The sequence below is a fragment of the Oncorhynchus masou genome, chromosome 27, assembly GCF_036934945.1.
Source record: "Oncorhynchus masou masou isolate Uvic2021 chromosome 27, UVic_Omas_1.1, whole genome shotgun sequence".
NCBI classification, from domain to species: Eukaryota; Metazoa; Chordata; class Actinopteri; order Salmoniformes; family Salmonidae; genus Oncorhynchus; species Oncorhynchus masou.
The window spans coordinates 26,938,996-26,945,494 of NC_088238.1; the positions used below are offsets into that span (position 1 = coordinate 26,938,996).

Here is a 6,499-nt window from a genome sequence, read left to right on the forward strand (position 1 = left end):
AAAGTGTACGCTCACGCACATTCAACTGTCCCCTGTGTGTATACTACAGCAGAAACCTCTGTAAAGGTTTAAACTTTGTACCAGAAGATGGCGCTCTAATAACAGTACAAATAGAACCCAAATGCAAGTAGCCTCGGTCAGGTTCTGGTACTGTGCTTCTATCTTCCTCCTGTTAAACCAGGACTTAAAGTCCTACTGCAGATGTTAAACCAGGACTTAAAGTCCTACTGCAGATGTTAAACCAGGACTTAAAGTCCTACTCCAGTGTCCTTCTTCCCGTGGTTTTCCGGCAGACTTGATGCTTTGTTGCTGTATGGCTGGCTGTCACAGTTCGGGAAGTGCATTGCACATTTGTTCAGAAAAAAAAGGGGAAAAAAGGAAACGTCACCAAAATCTAACCCTATATATACACACAACACTATCACCAATACACCCCACCACCCCTTCCCACTAGGCCCCAACAGATCATACACCAGGCCGTCCGCATGGGAGGATGGAACCCCATCTCTCAAAACCCCCTGTAGTTCTTCTGCACTAAAATCTCTGACACCCAAAAATGTATCTGTTGCTGCTACTACCAATTCAATCCTCTGGGATCTCCTTTTCATCTGTTCGGTACAATGAATGACCACAGCAATAAACATTCTGCATCAAAACTCAGAAGGACAGACAGGGTCTTTCTTCCTCGTCTCGATCTCGCCACTGGGTCTGAGTGTGAAACTGTGTCTATGTGTGGCGTCAATATGCTTGTGTTTTACGTGTTTGAGTGTATGTCGCGTGTGCATGTGTGTGTTAAGAGTGTCAGTGTTGTGTGAGTGTGTGGGTAGTCTAGTACGTGTGCATAGAGCCGGTGCAACAGAGTCAATGCAGAGTACTCCCACTGGGCCAGAATCATCTCGGGCATTTTCCTGATTATTGGGGTGAGGCTCGGAAGCCTTCCCCTCACCCGTCGGTGCAGGTTCTTCCTCTTCACTTCTGTCAGGTTCAATTTGAATTTCACTATCCGTTGACTGCTCAGGGTTTCAGGAGTGTAACATGTATATATCTCATCTGTACTTGACTCAAACGAGAAAGTACTCTGCTTGAATTTCGCAGGTTCTCGCCATCCGACCTTCTTCCTCGCCTGGGCCTCCGACAGTCCCAACTAGTAGCTGCAAGTCAAGTCTCCAGTCTCCTTTTCACCTCATTTAACGCTTGGTTAACTTAAAGGTTCAATGCAGCCGTTTTTATCTTAATATCAGCACATTTCTGGGTAACAATTAAGTACCTTACTGTGATTGTTTTCAATTCAAATGGTCAAAAATAAACAAAATAAACTAAGCAAAGAGCAATTTCTCAAGCAAGAATTTTGCTAGGACTGTCTGGTAGGGGTCTGAGTAGTGTTGCTCAATTTCTTCAACAGATGATCAGGTCTATATAATTATCAAACATACATTAGTAATGGAAAGGAAACACAGACTCATTGTTTAAGTATGACAATTCTCCTTTAGTAATACAATTGTAGGCAGAAGTTGGTACAGAGTACAGTATATGATAGCTCTCCCCAGGTTCTGCAAAATGTCTAAGACATCCTGTAACTCAGGAGTCTGAGCGAAGGCGGTTTCCACCTTCTGATAGTGTCTGAAGGGCACAACACTCAGAACAGGTGTTAACACACACACAGAGGTCTCCTAAAGAGGAAACCTTACAGTTCATCATAAAACAATTGATTAACCCTTTAAAGGTATGAGGCCTTGGTTTTACCCCTTCGTTCCCCCCTTTGAGGCCACTAGGGCTCAACAAAAGCGAAGTAACTCAAGCATAGTCATTATAAGAATCCTCCATTAAAAAGGTGCCTAAGATTGCAAGCGATCCTCAGGAGATTGAGGATAGAAATAAGGGTCTGGGGGATGAGGAACACGAAGCATAAACATGCCTGGCATAGCCTTACACATTTGCAGCTGCACAGAATGCACAAATGCAAATCAGCAGAACAAGCAGTGGGGCCAGTAATGGGACCAAAATGGGAAAACAGCTTAAATTCAAAATCGCATAACTTATCTTTCAACCACCCAAACGGGAAAAAGGATTCTTCTCCTGTAAGGGGCGTAGGTATCAGCCAATTGTGTTTATTCTTTCAAAATCTCTGTCATATTATCAGAGGAGTCAGGGAGAAGCATAACACATTCAGTGGGGGAAATATAATTTAGGGCCTTGCAATATCCCCCCTCATTATCCAGGATGTAGTCTAATTCCAGGCTATGCCTGGCTGTAACAGCTTTAAGATTCTGAACATCAGCAGAAAGAAGGGCAAAATCAGCTACTGCCAAATTCATATGGGCCTGCATGGAGTAGGTGTACTTAGCAATGGGACTACAATTGATCCAAGCAATTCACTCTGACCGAGTTTTTTTTTAATGATTACATATGAGCTACTAGGTGTGGCTTGTCGGCTCAGGTTCTGGGCCATGTTTACCCATTGGTTACTTGTTTTCAATTGATTTTCTTTGATATCTATTCCCCCCAACAGAGGCTGCTGGTTGATGATAAGAAGTATCAAAAACATGTACCTCAAAGTTTTACCCCAAGTTTTGTTTTTTACAATGTGACCATATTGGACATGTGTAACAACATCTGAGTCTGGGTGTACACTCTTTTCTGTTATGATGGTTGGGACGTCTTCTGGAGGTGGGATAGGTGGTGCCACCCCTGACGCTCCTGCTGTAGGTGTTGCTGTGATGACCTGGTACGGACCCATCCATCTGGGGTGGTTCCACTTCCTCTTGTGTACCTTCAGCTTGATCCATTCTCCAACGTCAACAAGTAGGCTTGTCTGGGTCACTCTGTTCTGGAACTTCCTGGGCTTTCCTGTATTGGGAATACAAAAACCTAACAGCATGGGTTAGTTCCTTCATATATTTGCAGTGCAGTCAGGTCAGTCAGTTTTGGAGTCATTGGTCAGTGTAAAGGAACATTCATTGGCCGGCCAGTTAAGAGCTTGTGTGGGCTAAGCTCTGTTCCGCGGTTTATGCTATCAGGACTAAGGGAAGACACTCTACACATGACTTCCATGTGGAGTGGCATGCTTTGGCAAGCCCTCCTTTTATGGTTTGATTAGCCCTCTCAGTAATCCCATTACTTTGTGGGTGGTAGATACAAACAAACTTCTGATCTATCCCCAATTGGGCAGCCACCTGTGCAACCACATCTCCTACGAAATGTGTGCCATTTTTTGCGGGAAGAACTTCCGGAACACCAAATCTAGGGATAATTTCCCTTACCAGAAGTTTCACTGTTTTGGGAACACAGTGCACGGTTGGAAATGCTTCAACCCACCTGGTAAAGCTGTCAATTATTACCAGGCAGTATCTCTCTTTCTTTCTTTTCATTCAGCCATGTCTATGAAATCCATTGCCAAATGGGTGAACGGGCCGGCCGGCGCTGGAAATTTCCCTGGTTTCCGGGGGGTACCCTTACCAATGTTGTATTGCATGCATGTGGTACTTTTATACACGTGTGTTTTGCAAATTTGAATCATATTTGGACAAAACCAGGTGTCAGATATTATTCTTACCATCTCCCCCCTTGGCGTGTGGCCAGGCGACACACAGAAGAGACGAGAGGCAGAGGGAGAACTGGTTTGCCTCTACAGATCATCAGGGCCTCTGGAGTAGCCCCTAGATTCCAATAAGGGGGGATTAAGTGCATCAGCAGCTTGGTGTTGGTCCAGATCAGTGATTTAAGACGTACACAGTGTAGTAAGCATAACGGCATGAGTATTGCAGCGAGAAGCAGCATTCTTAGCAGCAGCATCAGCCTTACCTAAACTAATGCTGTCAGTGTTACCTGTGTGGGCACGGATCTTAAGAATAGCCAACTTGGCAGGAAGCAACATAGAAGCCCTGCTTGAAATGCTCTGTAAACGGTGTTTAATAGGGGTACCAGACATGTTAACAAAGTCCCTACCCTTCCAAACGCCATCCCAGCAGAGGCAAACACCAATGGCATATGCAGAGTCAGAATAAATGTTAACCTTCAAACTACTACCTAATATACATACTTCAGTAAGGGCCAGGAGCTCAGCTTGTTGTGCTGAGAAATGTTCAGGCAAGGGCTGTTCAATCAACAATGACCTATCCAGTGAGACTATACCAAACCCTGCATGTTTCCTACCAGTCTACCTATCAATAAAGGCAGAGCCATCGACAAAGAGAGTAACATCAGTGAGCCTTAATAGTATTACCTTCCCCCAGGTCAATTGTTGTATCTTCAGTCCAGTACAGCTTTTGAGATATCCCAGCAACTCCCATCGTCCTCACTGACTTAGATGTAAGTCCCAGGCCGAGGTGTTGGCCTGTAGATCCAATGCAGGAGGAGTGAGCTCCAGTGTCTATTAAAAATGGTACCTCTTGATCGTTGACCTTCAGAGTAATGATTGGTTCTTTGGTATCATCCGGAAGTATGTACTGGTGACACTGGAGAAGGGGGTCAGGTCATCCCTATTGTTGATTATTCTGCGGTGGGAACCTCGTCTGGTTTGTCAAAGGAGGCTGTTGGAGCCATCCATATTGTCGACCATTCATTGGTTGAGTCTGGGAAAAAAACAGGTTGAGGCTGTCCAGTGTAGGCTGGTCTTCCACCTCTACCACCTTGGAAGTTCCCTCTGCCAGCATTCCCTCTCTCTCTCTGTTGCCAGGGTGGCTGTTGCTGTGGTTGGTGAGGTTGTGGTGGTGGTTGTTGAGAGGTAGAGGCTACAGCCACCATCAGGTTGTTGGTCTTTCCTTTTTCCAGCTGGGCCTTCTTGAGCTGTGTGTCAGGTCCAGTCTTCCTTGCTTTTTCTGCAGTCTTCATATTTTTCCTCTTTTCTCTTCAATTCCTTTGTTATGTTACTTCCACTCCTCCTTTTGTCTTTGTCTTCATCATCGCAATGTCGTCGGAGTTTGTCAACAGCTTTATCCATTTCTCTCTGCACCTTCTTTTCTTGAGCTGCCATGAGGTCCTTTGCCATGGTAACTCCAGGGTAGAGAGGCGTTGATTGTGTCCTGGCATCATTCCATATATCTCCTAGTTCTTGATACATTCTACCCGGTGCCGGTGGTGGAGAATAATTATCTCCTGGAGCTACTAGTTTGTTTGGGAGTAGTGGATAAATTCCCTTAAACCTATCTCCGCAGCTGGGAGGGGGTGGTGGAGCATATGGTGGGGCGCTGCCTTCTAGAGGAAACTTCTCTGTCTTGACGAAGGCAGGGTCTTTAATCTTTGTCAATTCCTTTTTCAAACAGGTAGCTTTATTTTGAGTCCAGAATAAGTTACCCTCAGTTTTTGCCCTCGACAAAGCAGTCACAGAAAACAGGGTGGATTTTTTTTCTTCTTTCTCTTGGTCTTATTTTCCTGTCTTCTTATCACAATGTCCTGCACATGTTGATATTCGGTTTTGTTAAATGACCCATCCATAGGCCATCCATATTCAGAAGCCTCTTTGGTCCACTCATGCCATTTCATGAAAACCCAGGTTAATAAGTATTTTTCCATAGTGGGTGTCGTGTCTTTGGCTATGCCGGGTTAATTGCTTAGACATGCTATTCTATAAAACAATTTCTCCGTAATGAATATCACCTGATTGAGCTAATCATGTAAATGTAATTAACTAAAGAGTCGGGCACCACAAAATAATATTTATAGAGCTGTTATCTTCCGAATAAACTCTTAAAGATTTAGTCATATTTTACATCAATAGCAGTCAACATTAATCGTCATCTTACTTCAGTCTCATAATTTGAAAGTTGTAAATTCTTGGTTATCTGCAAGAATCTTGGCTAACAAGTTGAATCAGCAATACAAATTTGGGGTTAATTATTTATTTACTAAATACCTAACTAATCAGCGGGCGGAACAGATATGACAGGACTACCTGACATGATGACTCCTTGCTGTCCCCAGTCCACCTGGCCGTGCTGCTGCTCCAGTTTCAACTGTTCTGCCTTATTATTATTCGACCATGCTGGTCATTTATGAACATTTGAACATCTTGGCCATGTTCTGTTATAATCTCCACCCGGCACAGCCAGAAGAGGACTGGCCACCCCACATAGCCTGGTTCCTCTGCTAGGTTTCTTCCTAGGTTTTGGCATCTTTCTGTTATAATCTCCACCCGGGAGTTTTTCCTAGCCACCATGCTTCTACACCTGCATTGCTTGCTGTTTGGGGTTTTAGGCTGGGTTTCTGTACAGCACTTTGAGATATCAGCTGATGTACGAAGGGCTATATAAATACATTTGATTTGATTTTGATTTGACAGCTTGTTACACAAAGGAAAAGGGGCTGTGTTGGGTAAAAGAGCGGGAGACTGGAACAAAGGCGAAGCTGTGCTATCGTAAATACAGTATCTTATGCATTCTAAATTACCACCCATTTGGAAAAGGAAAATGCAATAAATATTTACTCTGAGCTACGCTTCAGTAGGTTGGTGGTAGATGGAAGACCGTGTTGCCAAACCGAGTCCTCTGTCCTGTGAAAAATG

At 44.1% G+C, this 6,499-nt stretch overlaps 1 long non-coding RNA gene across 1 annotated transcript; it reads right to left on the reverse strand.

The window, feature by feature from the left end:
- Positions 1-1,462: 1,462 nt before the first annotated feature.
- LOC135515926 (uncharacterized) lies at positions 1,463-6,077 on the reverse strand. Its single transcript, XR_010451875.1, has 2 exons — positions 3,554-6,077; positions 1,463-2,868 (listed from the first exon to the last, which is right to left on the reverse strand). It is a non-coding gene; the product is annotated as an uncharacterized LOC135515926 (long non-coding RNA).
- Positions 6,078-6,499: the final 422 nt, after the last annotated feature.